Source organism: Cupressus sempervirens, chromosome 4, assembly GCF_028749045.1.
Source record: "Cupressus sempervirens isolate cs-2001-9-10 chromosome 4, ASM2874904v1, whole genome shotgun sequence".
NCBI classification, from domain to species: Eukaryota; Viridiplantae; Streptophyta; class Pinopsida; order Cupressales; family Cupressaceae; genus Cupressus; species Cupressus sempervirens.
This window is the reverse complement of record NC_143121.1, coordinates 298,914,142-298,935,651: the sequence shown is the minus strand read 5'-3', so window position 1 is coordinate 298,935,651 and position 21,510 is coordinate 298,914,142.

The following is a 21,510-nucleotide window of genomic DNA, read 5'->3' as shown; positions in this document are numbered from 1 at the left end:
CTACTCACAAACCTAGGTGACACTTTACTACAGCGAGGCAATACTTTTTACTATAGCCAGATGATACTTTTTATCCAGGCGATACTTTTCACTATAGCTAGGTTATACTTCCTACTATGGCCAAGTGATACTTCCCACTATGGCCAAATGATACTTCACTAGTATTGTATGATATTCCTCACTACTATGGTGTGATACTTTTCTGGTATCACCCAGGTTCAAAACCAAAACGCAAAATGCTAAGTTTAGAAGGAAAACAAGGTAAGAAACTCCACACTGGGGAGTGTCAAAACCACTGTAGTCAAGGATACATCACTTGAAAGCATGAAATACAAGACACCATGCAACAAGAAGGAGAAAATATCTATCCATCTAATCCATAACAACATATGAAAGAATGTGCAGAAAATAACATCACAATATACATACATGGTTCATAATCTAAAACATCTAAGACTCATGCTCAATTCCTCCCAATTGTAATGGCACTATGAGATTGCATGCAACCTAGCCATCCCCTGAGCTTAACATCCCAAACTACCAACTAGATAGTTAGAGCTATCTTATGAAGGTGTTACTACTACAAATGTAACTAACATCATAAGAACAAGAAGATCTAAGATGCTAATCCATCAAGCATAGATACTCCAACTAGTAGTGAATCACACCACCTAACCATATGCTAAAACATCATAATAAGGAATGCATAAAATAAAATTAAAATCATCTAACATGATATACAAGCATTCCAATTAAAGCATAAATCACAAGGAAACATACTCTGAAAACCCAAAATACCAAGTTAACATCAAGCATCAATCTCAACTAGAAATAGATTCTCTTTGTACACCAATCCCTAGCAGTGGTATAGGTAGCTATGCCTCCCAACCACTTGGAACCCGTAGGCCCACTCCTGCCACGCTAATGGAGATAATGATCCAACCACAAACACAGATAAAATAAATGTCCATGGCTAACACTCATGCTAGACAATAAAGAGGATTGGAACCAAGATCATGAGACAATGCAAATACAACAGGTCCTCATCAGACACTCTTTGGGTCAACTATGTCAGGACTTGGTGGAGATTAAGTTGCTTGACATCATGAAGCCCCAAGCTAAATATCATGTGGAATCAACTTCTAATGGAGGTCATCACACAGTGTCCTCGACTCAATTTCGGGTGCTCACATTTAATTATCTTAGATTTATTACTCCGTAATTTATTTAGTTATCACTTATTTAGAAACTACTTCACAACAACCCTCTAGGAAATAGTTAGCAAGGTTACGAGAGAAGCCCCTCCATGGTCTACCCTACATACCCATGCTCATCACACAATGAGTGCTCGTAGGCAATGCATATTCCCAACCCAACCCTGATGAACATAACTCCACCAATGACAATAGGGTGATCAAGCCTCATAAGCACCAGACAAATGCACATGAATGTGCTCATGTGTGGCACAATAATAACACAAAGATCATACAAACAAGGGTTGGATGAGAACACAATTAAACCATAACTCAATTGAATACAAGGTCGGGAGTATGGATGAAACATGCATCCCAATGCAAACATAAAATGTACCAGTGGTTGGATTGACATCCTATAGATAATCAAAATCTATGACCAACACCATGCCAAGAAAACCTGAGAAAATTGGGTGACATGCAAATCGAGGCTAAAACCTCAAAAACCCAACATTGACAAAAATCAATGAAAATAAAACCCATTCTACCCTTGGGTGAATGAGTCACATAATCTAATAAAGATCAAGTTTTAACATAGTATGCAAAAATAGCTAGCATAACGGTGCAAAACCCCAAACCCTCATCCCAAAAAATAGGAAAATGCTCATGCCTACCCAATTAGGTAGAGCTAGCACTCAAAAACAAAGGGGAACACTAGTTCTCAATCTCCTAACATATAACTACAAAAATAAAATAAAAAATGAAGCTGCAACAGAAAAATATGAGAGCCCTAGTTGATAGCCAAAAGAGCATATACAAGAATCTAAACAATAAAATAAAAATCCTACAAAAGCTGCCAAAAATCATGACAATCCAAGGTCTCCCTGAGCTGGATCCAATGAGACCAATCTCACGATGATCCCACACCCGTGGCTCCTATAGAAAATAGAAACACAATCCTACAGAAGAGGATTTGGAAATTTTCTCTAAAATTTCTATTTCAAAAAGTGAGTTCAGGATAAAATTCTTTTTTGGATATATATTCACTTTTTGATTGAGTAAAGGATTAGGGTAATTAACCAGGTCACCTAGTTAAATCCTAAATGAACCCAAACTTTCAAGTAATTGGAATTCAACTACGACAAAGTTGACAAGAATTCAATTAAATAAGATAAAGCCCAAAATTCCCTTAAACCAAAATCACATAATTCCTTAGTAACTTTCATGACAACTGTGAACCTCTAAATGCACAGACACACTCATGGGTCTAATGAGTCCAGATTTATTAAATGACTAGAGGGCTTAATTTAAATAATTAAATAGGATACGTCAACATACAGATATGACATTGGTTAAATATGAACAATTGAATCACTAACTCCATGTACCACTACCAAGGACATAAATCATGTACACTAAACAACATGATCAAGTGCAATTGCATATAATAATATGGCTGAAATGATAATGCATTAAATCACATTAAATAACCATTTATTTGATTGCACTAAAATAATCAATTTACATCAGTCACTTTCACATAAAATTTCACAAGGCGAGAATGAAGTAAATAACCATAGCATCAAATCCAAGTATCCAGAATCTAATAAGTCTAACATATAAACATAAACAGAGTATATGTCTGAATACAAATAACCAGATATCATCATAAAGCATATGTCACATCAATACGCATCATCATGCAGATATGATCAAATTGAACAGCATAGCATCTAACATCTATGATACTGGCAATCAAAATATAGTATCTAACTATCAGGTCATCTCGAATGTAATTTGACATGAGTGTCAAAGTATCTCTCAAAATCAAAATATAACAAGGTACAAAATACAAACATGGGAGGTAGTACACTATCAAACAAATATAATCATCCTAGATCTATGCCATATGAGAGTTTTAGTCACAAGCATCTTTCAAAGCATATCAATGAGATATTTTTTTGTTAGATATTTAGTTGAAGAGATGCACCATCATTGCCAACAAAATGGAAGCTCTAAAATGTTAATGTTATAATTCAATCAAATAAAATTCTCGGGTAAGTGCAAGAAGTTGGGTCTCACTTTTGGGCAAAAAGTGGAAGTGGTTTTCCTATTTTTAAAATTTCTTGTCAATTGATGTCAAAATTTGAGGCATTTAGAAATTGAATATAAAAAAATTTCACAAATAAAGATTGTAGTGCTCAAAATCAACTTTTTGAATATGTAATTTATTTGTGTACCCATATGATGGTTTTTTTTTTTTTGGTATGGATCTTTAAAAAATATTTTTTCAAAATGTCAGTTTCACAACCATACCACACTCGTGTACAGACACCAGAATTTGACACAAATAAATGAATTTTTGTAAATGCTTTTAAAATAAGTTACCTAACACACCAAAGATTGATCAAAATATTTTTCCTTAATTTTTAATTGAATAATTTTATAAGTATTAATTTTTAATTGGCTATAAAGGTAAATTTTAAAACCTCTCATGTACGAACACCATAATTTGATCAAAATTTCACCTTTTAAAAAATATCATTTTTTTTAAACTTCAAAAGAATTATATGTAGATTTATGACATAAATTAATTTTTTTAAATAATAAAATAAAAAAGTTATCATAGTTTAAATGAACTTTGCTAGTTTACATTTAGGTACCACCTTTGATTAAAAAATAATGCAAAAATAGTAAATAAAATCATAACACTATAAAATTTATATTTGTCAAATCAGGATAGTGAGAACTCGAATGGGTTTTTGTTTTGTAAAACAATTTGATCGAGAATACCATCTAAAAATTATGGCAAGGCCTGAATTTGTTAGTTCAATGCCTTAGTCAAATCTTGAGAAGTTAAGGTATAGGCTTGGTCTCACCAAGCCTATCCCGAACTGAAGTCTTAGGAGAGAGAAAAAATTCCATCGCATGTGTAAAAAATGGGTGCCCATTTTGAAAAAGTATTTTTCAACATTTAAAATACATTTTAAATCCCAAAAAATTTGAGAAAAAATGAATTTTTTAAAAACAGGTACTCATTTTTTGAAAATAAAAAATTGGCACCCAATATTTTTTAAAATGGGTGCCCATTTTTTAAAACTTGGATCATGCACCCAAGCCTAATATGAGTGCTCATTTTTTAAAAATGAGTGCCCATTTCTAGAAGAGCATGATCTCAATCTGCAGACTTCCATGAAATTGGGACTCATCTTTGTACACTTACCCTCTCATCATATTATATATATTTGATATATAAATAAATTATGATAAATATTACAATTATTCATTAAATTAAAATTATATATGTGTGTGTGTATATATGTGTATATATGTATGTATGTATGTATAGATATATTTATATGTATGTGTATATATATGTACATATATATACACATATCTATATATAAATATATATTATATACATACACACACACACACACACACACACACACACACACACACACACACACACACACACACACACACACACACACACACACACACACACACACACATATATATATTTGTGTGTAGACACACACACACACACATACATACATATATACATATACACATATATATACATACGTGTGTGTGTGTGTGTGTGTGTGTGTGTGTGTGTGTGTGTGCTGCACATGAAGTTTTGCAAATTTCATATTGAATCGACTAAATAATCGAGCATTTTCTTATTGTCTGTATGTGAAACAAATCTCATTAGTGATTAATTATAGTTAATTAAAAGATGAGAAACAACGATTAAGTCTCATTTCCAAATCAATGAATATAAGGGAGACTTGTCTACGAATGGACATGCCTCCCATGTGAGAGACATGTTCATTGATGGATAGGGTCTCCAAAGATGTTTAATCCCTTATCAATATATAATCATTAGGTTTGTCAATAAACAATGTACATTTATACATTGTGATTACCAAAGTACAGTATAGTATAGTCTTTCATAACATTGAACACATTTCATTCTTATCAAGTGTAATGCCCTGCCAAGGGATCCAAAGAATTAACCTAGAATTTCACTAAGTTTGGTAACATTTTTTTTTTTTTTAACATGAAAGTAAATACCACATATAACTTGTATATAATAATGGAAGCAATAGCAATGTCTATCTAAAAGTAAACATAACATACATAACCGATTTCATTCTTTAAGAATCTCTTAACGTTGAGTTACATCTAAACTAACTAAGATACATGAATCCATCTAGTAAAACATCCACATGAATAATAATGATAAGTCCAATGTTTATACATTACATTTTCAAATGCTCAATCATCCACTGTACATGTCACAGGGTATGAAGGCTTAAAAAAATATACATATGTGAAATAAGGTACATCATCTTATTGCAATCCATGATACATCAAAGTAGAGATAATCACATGATACATCATCATAGAAGACATATACATCCATCATAAAGATCAAAAAAAATAAACTAAGTGCATGGTTACTCCCAACCGTTAATAGCATCATTAGACCATCGTGGGCCCTAGCCATCCCTCCGTGCGTAACATCCCAAATCACCGAAGAGATCATCGGTATTAACATAGTAGGAATGTCACTCCTAACATATACAACATCATATGTAGAAAGTAATCTAACATGCAAATATAAGCATAAGATAACACCATCTAACATATGCTAATCATCAATGAAAGGATACATATCCACCATCACGAAGGACGCATCAGCCACGATGTCTCAATGAATCTCAAATGATAAGAGTGGAGAATACACTACCACCCGACCACATGGAACCTAAGTGGTCCACTCCCACCATGCTGAGGAGATAATCTCAAGTTCCAAACAGGCTATCAAAAGCACATAGCATAAATCTATATAAGTCCAAGAATCCTAAAAGTATACTAACTCAAAGGTTTCAACACACACAAAATCGACATCTAATTCCCAGAGGCACACAATGATATGTAGGAACCTACTATGCAAGCGGGAAAGTGTCATCGCATTTATAACGTACAAGTTACCCTGGCAGTTAGCTAAACTCCACGATTCCATACTGATCTCATGCGGCCACTAGTATCCTCTCATACTAGCAAGGCATACTACGGAATGCACGGTCGCAACCATGTGTTCTCACTACTCCCATCCTAGCCTGTACAAGCACTCAAGGCATGGGCAAGAAAATCAAAACAATTATCTTTTTAGGTTCATTTAATCTCCATTTAGTGTGTAAATGTTATCACTTATTAACCAAACTTACAATGAGTTACCCTAGCAGCCACTTAGGGCCCTGACCCCCATTGCAAGCCACTTCCCGACACTACAAGTAGATTACCTACCCTAAGCTCATGAAATCATAAATCTCAAAATCACAAAGATAATCCATAATAAAATCATCAAATATTCATAAAAGCATCAAATATCCAAAATAAAAATCATCAAATCTCCATGAGCATCTGAAAAAAATATCCATACAAAATCATGACCACAACAGTTCTCTATTGGCAACTGAAGGCATCACTGATAATCATAAGTATCCATTGGTTCTCAATAATCAAAATATATCTCAAAATAAATCACAATATCCATTGGTTCTCAATAAGCAACCAAGAATATCTCAAAATCATACTGATCAAAGACTCCAAAATAGTTGAGTCAAACATGTCACAACATGACATCATCAAGAAATAAATCCAAATTTCAGTCCCATCATGGCGACTAGAAAATAATCCAAGGATAACTGATCGATGACTCAAAAATGATTAGCTCAAGTGTCTCATACACATACATCTCATCTTCACACATGAAGACTGATGCACAATAACAATCATTGAAAACAAATATTTCATAGAGTACACGATCACATTACCATGGTTGGGCTTATAAAGATCGAGACTAAATAAGATCAACATGCCAACACATCTCATAACCCCCGAGCCTCTAGTAACAACTTAGGACTGGTCAACACTAGTCAACCCAAAATCCAAAACAAGAAGCATATAGAATACACGATGCAGACACATGTTTTAGTTTTGCTATCTTACATAGTTGAATCAAGTGTAGAGGTTTTCTGTTTTCTGTTTGTAAGTATATTTTCAAGTGTCTTAAGGTTCATCATTTGACCTACAAGTCAACCCAATTGTTCCTTGATAGCATTATCCTTCCATTATTAAAAATTACATTCTAAGAATAACTTAAGGATAAGTATTTACTTATTGACCTTTAATTAAATCATTCGCTATATTTGCTAAGATCAAAGTTACTAATTGAATAACTCTTCCTTATCATTAATTTAACTTTTCAACATAATCAAATGATCATTATTCATTTATAAAAGAACCAATTATCAATCTTTGAATAGAAAGATTATAACTTTATTAAAATGATCAATTAAATCCACCAATTAACTTAGGTACACAATTCCATGACCTAATATTTAATTATATGTTACTAAGTCTTCAGCATTAAAATATCTAAAATCATAATTCAAGTCATAAGTCTTACCAACTTTTGATATCAATATTTTAACAATCTTGTTTAAGAATTATATCAATTAAATCTCTATTACATAATTTAATTATTAATTAACTCTAATTAACTCTAGTTAATTGATTTAATTAATAGTTGCATAACCATAGCATTGTTTCAATTAATATCAGTTGACTAATAACTAACTGAAATTCTGTAAGATTAAAGTCAACTATAATCTAATACACAAATAATCATATTCATAGTTCAATAATAATAACTTGTTAATATTTAATAACAAGCTATGTTGGAAATCTTATTAATAGATCCCATTCATCATTCTTTATGAATACCAATGTTTCCTTAATTAATTTGTATTAATGATAGTCATCTCAAGATAAATCTCAATCACATAATTATATTGACAACTCAATGAATATTGATTAAAATTCAATCATACTTCAAATCAAAAACTAATATCTTTTTACAAAATTTTAATCATTAAATAATTTCCATTAGATTAACTCTAATCAAATTTGTTGATATCTATTTAAATCATTATTTATTAATAGTTTGCTAGTCCTTACAAACATTAATAAGTAATAAAATCCTCAAACTATAAATACTCAATCTATAGAATCTTTCCATAAACTCATTAATTAATATTTGGCTAACTCTTAACTCCATTAAGATATTCAAACGTATTAACCAATAACATAATAATTTAGTCTTAATCCAATATCATTTAGAGTTTTTAAATTTAAATCAACATAATATAAATTATCATCTTACAATTATTTAATCAATATTAAAATCAACCATTAGACTCCATTTTCTACTTGTTCTAATAATATTTTGTCTATAAAAACGTTGTTTGAAAAAGATCCATATCACAAACCAATAAGACTCATTGTAGATTTTAACATAAATAATCTTCAAATTCTTAAAATTATCATCTTCATTAAACAACTCTATATATTAAATAGTATTCAATATACATTATAAAAAGTCCACTATATAAATTATATTAAAATATCTTTTCTTTTAATTTTCTCTCATTTAAAAATCCATTTACTTAGATTGACTAATAATTAATTACACTTTTTATACTATTAACTAATCTTAATTAAATTTAATTTAATTAGATTAGATAATAAACCATATAAAACTAATGCATATTAATAAGATTCTAATAAGGAAAGATTACAATAATATCTTTAATTCATTTCATGCTTTGATATATATTATTTTTGTGAAGTTTAAGCATAAAGAACTCTTAGTTATGAGAAATGGAGAAATATCTGTCTTTGAATAAAATAGTCTCAGTACGACGGTCATATCATCCTAATGAACCGTTGGATTGGGCTGAAATTAAAATATGTTGGAGAGGGCCAAGTTGCGCGAATTTTGACCAGAGCGATCGAATAAATTTGATCACGATAAAAAGTTATGAATGACTGAGTTCGGGTCTATCCAAGAGGCAGTGACAGGAAAATTTTATGATGAATTAAGAATTTCCTTTTAAAATAATTGTTCTCTAAATTTACCCATTCATCCATCTAATAGGTTTGTCCATACGCATTTGAAAATATAATTTGATAGAAAGATTACATCTAATCATTCAAATTTTCAACTTAGAATTTCTATTTTAATTTCAAATCTTGTCTATCTAATTTCACAATATAAATTCGAACCCAAACCCGATTAAGATCTAATTATTTCTCCTTAATTGGATCTAGGATTTTTCTATTGTTTTCTTCTCAACGAAATAAAATATCTAAATTCCAATTCATATCATAGATTCGATCATAGAGAAGATTCAAACACATATAACAGACACGATGAAGACAGGAATGCATGATGCGAAAATAGCATAAGTAAAATCACAAGAATCTACCCGGATTCTGATGCTAATTTGCTCTTCCTCAAAAAACCTGCAGAGCAAGCTCCCTTCTTCATAGTTCTTGAGTCCTCCCATGCTCCAATTGCTCTCCACACTATATCTAAGCTTCAATGAATGCCTGAATATAAAGAGCTCTCAAGAAACCTTTGGAATGCTTCTTGAAACAGTTGGAAGGTGTCCCCAACTAAGCATGGGTCTTTTCTAACTTTTTTGATGAGTCATAGAGTTGTAGACACCTTGTGCTTAATTGATGCACTAACCCCCGTGTTGTTGACACATGTTAATTCCCATGCAAGCTTATAACTCCAATTTACTTTACTCTTTCCAATTTTATTTATTTATTTATTAAGTCTCATGCACTAACTTTTATATCTCCACTTTTCAATCTTAATATATTTATATCTTAATCATATGAGATTTAGAATCTTTTAATAATTTAAAATATATTTTCCACTTTTAAATTTTATTTTCCAAAACTTTATTGCTAAAATATTTATTAGCTTTAATAATATTATTATTTAGCCATTTATTTAAAAATGAGCTCCAAATATATTATTATTAAAATAAATATTGTCACATTCCAAATTTAATATTATAACTTTTATCTTCCAATTTAATTATTTTATTTTTAAATTTAATTATTTTATTTAATTAATTTTCCAATTAATTAAATAAAATAAATATTAAAATATCATATTAATTTTTTCATTTAATTAAACCATTAATTAAATCTTTTAATTAGGCTTAATTAATAGAAAATACTCCAAAGACTCACGAAAGTAAAAATACGAAAAACTCATCATAGCCAAAATACATACAAATCAAACCAAGGGGTTTATATCACGAATTACATCATTTGACGCATTCGGAAGGTACTCAACTTAGATACTTGTCCTAATTTTTCAATTAGAACAAATGGCTTAAAGGGTTGGTATTTGGACTTGAGAATTTATCTCCCCTCTTATCATTGAGATAATGTGATAGGGTACACTCATCCTGGCAATTCAGGAAAGTCGATACCTGGTACCTGCAACTTGCATAAAAACTATGCATGTACAAGCACAATATATACTAAACTAAACAAGCAATGGCAAGAAGTGGTGCATCGTGTAGATCCCGACTACCAGGTGACTACGACTCCCTTCCTTAACCACATCAGACACACCATACAAAAGCAAACACGCACACCATACACATGCAAGTATGGGGTAAATATCCATAAGAAAACACATATGATAATAAATCATCTTACTAATCATCATTAATAACTGCAAACACTGAAAATAATCATCATACATACATGAAATGTAGAGTCTAAGTAATCTCATCACATATCAACTGAATCCATAGCACAATATCTAATAATCTCATAATAATGTTACTTACCATCAACATAAAACTAGCTCTAAAAGAGTTCAGCAATGATAACAAAATGCGAACCAGGGGCAGGCACTACATCAAGGTCTTTAATTTTTCAATACTAATCATTAGTGCCTTCATATCGGTCAAACATATAACAGTTAGACCTTACACATCATGTACAATGTTTCATAAAGCACCAAGTGGGTGGGCCCATAACCTACTATCTATTAAGTCGAGATAAAGACAATAAAAGTTTCATAGTGTAAGGATTTAATCAACTCAATATATGTATTATTTGCACATTTATGTATATATAATACCTTTATATATAAATCTATCAAAAGGCTTAAGAACCCTAATATAGTAAAATAATTTGAATAAATTGTTAGCATAAATGTTGATGACACTACATTGGGGGAGTATCCTAGGCATTGGAGAGTATTGATATGTAGCATTCATGACTACATTTGTCATTGATGTCAACATAGCAATAATTCTGTTAAGACTGGAAGAATAGTAGTCAGTAATCTTATGATGTGCAGAAGTTGAGGATGTTTTAGATGATGTACAGTAGAGGAAATGTTCCTAAGGTTTTCCTGATAATGTGGTCAAGAGGACTAAGACTGAGTCAATAGTGTATAGAAGTTACACTTGATTTACTGGAAGTAGCGCATAAATAGAACATTGGAAAACAAAGTTTTGATGATCTATCGCTATCTTTCATCTAAGATGTATTGAAGAGATGCCTAGTCACACAATGATAGAGGAAAGTCGTAGGATGATGCCAACATATGCACAAGATGTGGTTGCATGCGTATGAAATTTGGTATAGATTGTGAGCCAATAGTGCTATTGTAATTATAAACTATCTTATTTTAATTAATTGGGAAAACCTCAAGGCTGACTCAAGGAACTATTATGAAGACGAGGTATAAAGGAAAGTTGTTTTCCTTATTTGTAATGTATCTTGAAGAAGAAGATCAAGTGGAATGTGAAATATTAGTGCGCAGAGTGAGAAGGAGCAGAATGCTTATTGAATGTGTGTAAGCGATCCAAGGGATCATTGGATGTGCAGTATAAAATCTGGTTACAAGATCTAAAGGAGTAGAAGTGGTGTTGATAGGACAAAGATACAGGAAGGAAGTACATTCCAGTTCTATTATTCTGCAAGGAATAATATAGTGATCATTTGGATAGTGGGTTCTTTAATCTTAACCTTGAAGTTGTTTGAGAGTGGGTCTAGTTGTCTTCCACAACTCCTAACAAGGTTGGCACAACTCCTAATAGGGTTGGAATCTCCTAACAAGAATTCAAAGTTTGCTAACAGGGACTCATATGTACTGAATGTTGTAATAGACTCCTAATAGGGTCTATCCTCTAACTAGAAATATTTATATTAGTACATCATCTTGTTGGTACCATCCCCACTGGGGTTTTCTCTCTGATCAAGGGTTTCCCTACTTAACATATGTGGTGTTAATTATGTATGAGTATCTTGTTGTGGTTTTAGTTTATATTACTCACATGGTTAAGTTTGTTTAAGGTTAATATTTGTGATGATAGTTGGATAACTGATTCACCCTCCTCCCCCTTCTCAGTTATATCAGTGGACTATATATTCTGACAATTAGTATCAGAGCATCAGGGCCTTAAAGATAAGTCTTAACAACTTTGGGAGATCAATGGTGAATATATTCAAGAAGGATAGTCCAAGATTTGATGGGGCCAACCATGATAGTTGGAAGGAAAAGATAAAGACTCGTCTACTATGCATGGGTCCAAGATATTGGCTTTTGATGAAAGCTAAGAAGGAAACTATTGACAAATCAAAGTTACAGGAATGTAGTTAGGGACAAAGAGATGTATTCATGTGTAACATGAGAGCCAGAGAAGTCCTACTATCAGCTCTTCCAGAAAATGAATATAATTAGGTAAATAAATTTCAAACTTCTCATGAAATTTGGAAAGCATTAGAAGTTACTTTTGAAGGTGATGCTCATGCAAAAAGAATGAGATTGCAAAATTGGATTTGTGCATTTCAAGATTCTAAGATGATGGAATATGAATCCATAAGAAGTTATGTGGGAAAAATATCAGAAATTGTTGTAGGAATCTAGTCTCTTGGTGGAACTCAATAAGATGATGAGGTTATATGGAAGATCTTGAAAAGTTTAACACCACCATTCAAGAAAACAACTAAGATGATTTAGCTAGTTATGCCCTACACCAAAGATTTCACAAATGAAGCATTGCTTGGGAGATTAGAATCTGTAGAAGCATAAATGAGATAGTTTGGAGAATTAGCTAGAGTTGAGACAGCTTTTAGTGCTCTAAACATTCAACCTAATCTATCAAGAAGTGCAAGCACAAGAGGGGACTTTTCTAGTGGTAGAAAATCTAAGGAAGATAAGAAGATTGAGGAAGGAATAGCCCTTCTGGTAAGAAGAGAGAAAGATGGTAAGAAAATTTTTAAATGTTGGACTTGTGATGAATATTGTCATTATGCATCTAAATGTCCTAAAAGAGAGAAAAAGTTTACAGGAAAATTTAAGCCTAGAAGAGATAAGGATAGAAAGTGTTTATATGCTAATAAAGATGAATAATCTGATGAAAGAGAATAGAGTGAAAGTGATGATAAATTAAGATTTGTAGCTATCAAGGAAGATGATCTTGATAGAGAAATAAGAGAAGAAAAATCTCTAGCTACCCAAGTTGAGAAGAAATCAAGTTGGATAATTGATAGTGGATGTTTACATCACATGACTAGTGATATGAACAAATTTGTTAAGTTCAGAAATCATGATGGAGGTATTGTTAGAGTTGGTAACAATGTAGCCTATCATATTACAAAGATTGGATGTATTACTCTTGATGGTAAAACTAACACTAATGGTGTTTACTTTGTTGATGGTTTGAAACATAATTTGCTAAGTGTTGGAAAGTTGGTAGACAAGGGATATCTATTGTAGTTCGCAAAGAAGACTTGCATTATCAAAGACAAAGATGGTAAGCTTATTGGTCCTAGAACCATATCCAAAGGTAATGTATTTTGGTTGAATCCAACTAAAATTACATGTTTGTTTGCAAAGGTTGACAATAGTTGGTTATGGCATAGAAGGTTCTATCATATAAACTTTGATAATATTATGAAAGTTAGCAGTACATTTACAGTAAGAGATTTGTCTAAGATTATTAAGCCTACTAATGTTATCTGCAAGGAATGTATTTTGGCTAAGTAGAGGAAAGTGTCTTTTCCTAACAAGAAGTTATCTACAATAGAGAAATTGGAGATTGTTCACACACATCTTAGTGGTCCTACAAGAACTGGAAGATTCTGTGGTGAAAGGTACTTTATGATTTTTGTTGATAATTTCACTAGGATGATGTGGGTATCATTTCTTAAAGAGAAGTCTAAAGATTTTGAGAATTTTAACATATTCAAGAATAGAGTTGAAAATGAATCTAGTGTCAAGATCAAATGTTTGAGATCAGACAATGGAGGAGAGTTCACCTCTAGAGCATTCAACATGTTCTATGAAGAGAATGGAATCAAAAGACAATTATCTTCACCTAGAACACCTGAATAGAATGGGATTGCTGAAAGAAGGAACAAGTCAGTAGCAGAACCAACAAGAGTGATGTTATTTGAGAATGATGTCTCAAAGACATTTTGGAGAGAAGTAGTTCATTAATTGGGAAAGTCTCAAGGAATTATTATGAAGATAAGATATAAAGGAAAGTTGTTTTCCTTATTTGTAACGTATCTTGAAGAAGAAGATCAAGTGGAATGTGAAGTATTAGTGCATAGAGCGAGAAGGCACATAATGCTTATTGAATGCATATAAGCAATCCAAGGGATCGTTGGATGCACAGTATGAGATTTGGTTACAAGATCTGAAGGATGAGAAGTCTGGTTCATATGATAGAGATAGAGGAAGAAAGTACATTTAAGTTCTATTATTCTACAAGGAATAATACATAGATCATTTGGATAGTGGGTTCTCTGATTAACCTTGAAACTATTTGGGCAGTGGGTCCAGTTGTCTTCCATAACTCCTAATAGGTTTGGAATCTTGAAACAGGGATTCAAAGACTCCTAACAAGGACTCATATGTACTGAATGTTGTAACAGACTCCTAATAGGGTCTATCCTCTAATAGGGATATTTATATTAGTACATCATCTTGCGGGTACCATCCCCACTAGGAACGGCTTAAACATCACACACTAAGCTTAATTCCTAGACCAAAATTGCTAAATAGTCAAACCTGACTTTTTTTTCACAAACTTAATTCTTCCCTTAGTGTGTGATGTTTAAGGGTAGCCTCCCCACTAGGGTTTTCCCTTTGATCAAGGATTTCAGTAGTTAACATATCTAGTGTTAATTGTGTATGAGTATCTTGTTATGATTTCAGTTTATATTACTCACATGGTTAAATTTTTTTAAGATTAATATTTGTGATGATAGTTTGATAACTAATTCACACACACACACAGCGCCCCCCCCCCCCCCCCCCCCTCTCCCACCCCTTAGTTATATTAGTGTACTATGTATTCTAACATAAATTTGATAACCAAAATTAGCATGGTATCAAAGAAGGTATTAAAGACAATACTAATTATATTTATTTATCCTATGTACTCAAATATTCTTAAACGCTATATCTTCCAAAATGGTGAATGGAATAAGGCTAGAGGACAAACTTGAAGGTGACTAAAATTTTGCAGCATGAAAATTGTGAATAATGTTTATCTTGAAGGAGCATAATCTAAAATGGGTGACCGCAAGAAGTTCGGTCACAATTCTGTGAAAGTCAAATCCGCGAAATTGTACTTCTCAAAAATGAGTACCCAATTTTTTAAAAATCGGGTACCCATTTCTAAAATTAAGCTTCGGGCACCTGAGCCAAATTTTAAAAATTGGGTACTCGATATTGAAACTAGATCAGGTGCCTGAGCTGCTCAAATATCAGGCACCTGCCTTTTTACAAATCGGGTACCCGAGTTTTAAAAAATTGAGTACCCGATTGCTTACAAATCGGGTACCTGATTTCTTACAAATTGGGTACCCAATTTGTAAAAGTTTATATAACTTCTTTTTTGGCATTTTTGAGGTCATTTTCATGACCTAAAAAATGGAAGCCCAATTAGAGACGCATACGGGAGCCCGATTTTCAGCCCTACCGACTACCCCCTTGCTGCTAGTTTTTGATACACCAGGTATTTTAATATGTTTTATACTATTTTACTCTTTTTTTTCAATTTTTAATTTAATATGTATGTTAATTTATTGTTTTCTCACTTTTAATATGTACGTAAAATTGTAAATTTACATTGTTAATGAACTTAGATGTTTAAATTTTTGTATTTGTTAATTAAAATATAGTTTCATAAATGTTTATTTAAAAAATTATTATTTTAGATGTTTTGAAATGTATTTAATTTATGTATTTATTACAATGTTGAATGATTAGATTAGATGTAAATTCATTGTTTAAACATGTAATTTTACAAATAAATATAACCTCAACCTAAAACCATATAACCTCGACCTTGTTTTAACTATAACTTCGACCTAAAGTCATTATTTAAACTATAATCTCGACCTAACCATATAAATAAAACCCTAAACATATATAAAGTACTTAATCACATAACAGCCCGCCAAGGGATCCAAACAAAAAACTTATAGTATTTAAAATGATTTTACTTAAATTGTATTGTACTTTATTTCATGGATCGAAAATGGATGATGTAAACTATTTTATAAATGGATATTCTTTCAGCCTTTCATACCCTATGACATGTACAGTGGATGATTGTGCATTACGAATTAATTTGCCAAGTGGCATTCGGAACAAATATATATAAATTATTTAAATGGATTGAACTGAAGTAGTTAATCTTCTTTCATGTGGATGTGTTATTTATTTTACTTTCAGTAGTTTATAATTATTTAAAAATGAAATGTAAATGTGCTCATTAAGGAATGAAATCTCTTATGTTTTTTATAAATGTGAATTATTGTATGTTTGTTATTACTTGCTTAGTAAAACTTTTGATTAGTTCTTGGGATCCCTTGGTTGGGCGTCATTTAGGATTAACTATAATGTCAATTTGTATTGAATTTAACTATAATCATAACCCTTACTATCATCTTAACCTTAATCTTAATTTGCTAAAACCTACACCAAGTAATATATAAATAATTAAATAGCTTTCCTATCTTACCTGGAGTACTAATTTTATAAATGTCAAATCCTAAGATTGAAAGGTAACCCTAGCCCTTAACTAATTAATATTATACTTATAAACCAAATTGAATTAAACCATGATCATAAACCTAATTATATATCCCAACTTAAGAGTAGAAACCTTGAATTTAACCTTAAAAATCCTTTCCCCAACCATTAACCAAATTGAACCATTACCCTAGAAGATTCAACCAAGTTAAATGTTGACCTTAAGACTAAACCAAATCACCCAAAAATAGAACTCAATAATATATTGAACACTTTAAAACAAAATTCAAACCTAACTTTTTTGAATTAATGCTGGTTTTTAATCTAAAAGCTCTAACTATAATTCTATATCTAAAACCAAATTTAGCACTTTAAAACTTAATTCAATTTATTAACTCTTGTCTTAATTGAAACCTAAGCATGTAAACCTAATCAAACAGTACAAACCAAATTGAACCCTAATCCTAAAACTAATTAAACATTGATATCAAGGTCTCAAAATGATACATCATAAAAAAATTAGAAGAGACTTGAACGAATCAGGCATCTAATTAAGTAACCCTCACTGACCATCAAGAGGTGGAGGTGTCCACATCAATGCGAGCAGGATCCCAGACTAGACCCTTGGATGCCTAAGAATATATCTAAAGAAGTGAATAACTTGTCTTTCCACTGGATGCCTAAACCTTTATATCCTAACTGAGTATTCATCATGTAATATCTAATTAAGAGGGTATTGAAGCACTCTAACACCCCAATCCCTAACTAGATAATTATGTTAGGGTGGACTAATTTCTATTTATCTTGGTTGGAAGTGCCTAAAAGTTTTTTTTGGAGACTGGAGATTCCCCTATTTGTTTCCTATTTTCTTGTATGGGTAGCCTAAATGTTTATTACCTTTGCAGAATGGAAGGCCACATAACAAAATATTGCCTTATTCTATAAAAAGAAATACCCACCCCCTAGTGATATATATAATAAGATCTTTTTCCTAATTTTACTATCAATTTTTTTGGTTAGAAGACGATGATAGTTCAAAATGATTTAGAAGATACGGATAAAATGAGAACCATCATTCCTAGAATGAAGATGCATTATTCCAAGTGATAAACCCATTTCTATCATAAATCAACTCTTCCATCCAAAAAATTAGTAATGAGAAATCCCTACAACAAGTAATCAATGGAGGGCTCATAAAATTTATCAAGTGATCAACGAAGGGCTCATAAAATCCCTAGGTCAAGTAATCAATTAATCCCCAAGGGGAGATAAGAATCTCATTAAAAATTAGAGACAAGACACTCCTAAATACATATCATACAAAAAAATTATTGCCAAGGTCTTAGCCTCTAGACTAGAAGATATCCTACCCAAGATCATTAACCCTACACAAAAGTGTTTTGTTAAGGATATTTATGCATATTGGAGAACTTGATAACCTATTGGAAGACTTTGGATTGAGAAACATTTCTAGGATAGAGTGTAGGCATGCTCAAGTAATTGATTATGAAAATGTCTACAAAAGGGTGGAATGGAGTTTCACTATGATGATGTTGCAAGCCCTCCATCCAATATTAAATATCAAATGGTGTCCTCTCTTATGATTGGTGTTAGGGTTTTAGTAAAGAAATTAATGGGGTTAGATCATAATTTTTAGGACTCTCTAGATCAATTATGAAAGGGTTTCCTCTTGTGCATCCTCTTTATTTTTTATTGTTGAACATTGACTCATTACATTATCTCCTTAGAGATAACCAGTTGTCTCAAAAAGTTAGAGGATCTACTCTCCAAATAATTAATAAGTATCTAATGTACATAGTTTGTTGATAATATAGTTGTATTCTTTTTAAGCTAGAAGAGTGCAACACAAGTCATTTAATGATCAAATTGGACCTCTTTTCTTTGTATTGGGTAGTAAGATTGATGTCTCTACATCTATCTTATTGGGGCTAAATATTGAGTCTCCTACCTTGTGTAGTAAATATGGTATTGGATGGAGATTTCATAATTAAGTGGTTAGGTACCTAGGGATTCCATTTGTAGTAAACCCTAACATATAAATGAAATGTGTCTTTATATCAACAAGAAAATCTTTGGAAAACTCAACAACTGGAACTCTAATTATCTCACTTTGGTTGGTAGAATTCAATAATGTTAAAAGATTCTCTCCTTGAATATTGGGTATAAGTTTCTCTTCTTCCTGGTCATTTTATTTAAATCAATTTGGTCTTCTATATAAATCTATTAGGAACATTTTGTGGATAGCCAAGGGATTACTCTAGCAATAAAATGGATAGCCAAAGCTTCATAAGGTAATGAATTATGGATTATGATTAGAATTAGGATTATTATATGGTTAGGGATAGGGTTCACATGTATTAGTTCATTACTTGACATGATCTACACTTATAGTTTGCATTAAAAAGTGGATAATAGTCAAGATTCAAACTACAATCATAAATATTATTTAATCAAATCATAATTCTATCTCTAAGCTTTCATTAGATAATTGTAACTTTAATTCTCATCTTAACGCCATCTATTATATATCCTATAAAAAATAGGACCATAATAAATATCCGAAATAGGTAAATATTATTTTAACTAAAACCATAATCCTAGGTAAGTTCCCTAACATTAAAGGATCGCAATCATTATAATAATCTTAAGCTTAGCCATCATGAAAACTATTAATGTATAACAAAATTGTAAACCATAACCTTGTCATAATCTTAACTTTGTTTCATCCTGAGACATGAACATGTATAATCCATAATGAGTTCATACAATCCCCTAGTGTCATAAAATATGTGTACATGAAAGCAAAATTAGCTTGGTGGCTCCTATTTTAAGAAAAGAAACCTTGAACTAACCTAGATATATTTTTTTGGACTATTATTTTATGATTGGACTTAAAAATTTAGTATTTAATGTTTAATTTGACTTAAGTGTTTAACTTTATTTATTTAATTGATATGATTTTAATAAAGATATGTGCATTTATATAGATCTAGTTGATAAATTTTAGATTTAAATTTTATTAAATAGTAATTTTGTATTATGTTGTGATGTATTTTTGTCATGTTTTATGTTTTATGTTGTTTAAATATATATGCAGATTATATTTGATGGACCCACCATCACCCCCTCCCCCTCCCATACCCCCACCTCCACCCCCTCCATCTCCACCTCCACCTCCACCCACACCTCCACCACCCACCACAGATGAGCTCCATGAGACCATGAAGCATAACCTCAATGACCTCATGAGTGATATAGAGGCTATCTGACATGAGAGGCACCCCCCCCTCCCCCTCAACTACTACGTCTTGCAGATATCATGCAAGGCATGGTTGACTCCATCCATCATTTTGATATAGACATCAATTCATTTAGATCATGGAGGGAAAGCATGCATGCCTTCTACTCTGATGGCTTATCATACAAAGAGTTTTATAACTTGCATATAGGTAAAGGGAATTTTCAACATTATTTTGTAAACCTTAAGACGGGTGAACCAATTAGTGATAAGAAGCCTCGCATTTCTATTAGGTGGTGTACACATCCGCGCATAGTAGCACATTTTTGGGAGTGCTGGTGGATGGTATTTGACCATCCACCACACGCTAACCATGAGGTGCCCATGTACTTCCTTAGGAATTTATGGGCTGAGTTTGAGTTGGGTTTGAAACCCAACTATTTTGATATGAAAGCATTTCAAGGGGTTGGTAGAGGGATGCCTCGAGATAGGCTTGGGGCAAAGCTAAGTGACAAAATGAGAAACCACAGGTGAGCTGAGCCCTTTGTACCTCTTCCTCCGCCTGTTGTGCTTGCTCCTCACCATCATCATGCAGTTTCATCTGCTTTTACCCATTTGATTGCCCTTTTGGGCAATTTAGTATAGTAGTGGACGTAGGCGGTACATGCTCCTCCACTTGGACATGTTTGTACTAGCTATGGAGGCATATGCACAGGCCCCCAGAGCGATCCTGGTGCAGCACACGATAGCCATTATGCTGAGGGTACATATTTTGATGATGATGTATACGCTGCCCATGGTGATGGTAGTGACAAGATAGACGTGTCATCATTTGTTGACCTCATGCAGCAAGGAGAGCCTGGAGAGAGTCAAGAGCAGCAGGTAAAATTTTAATTTCAATATAAATATAAAGTGCAAATAATTATTTACTTTCTACATACATGTGTAATTGTATTAACTATATTAATTTGTACTTTTCAAATAATAGAGGATGGATGATATTGTTCCTCCTAGGAGGCAGTATAGTCTTTTTTTGAGACCTACAGACGTTGGCGTCCCTTATACGGTATGCTATTTGAATTACACTGTAAAAATGTACATTC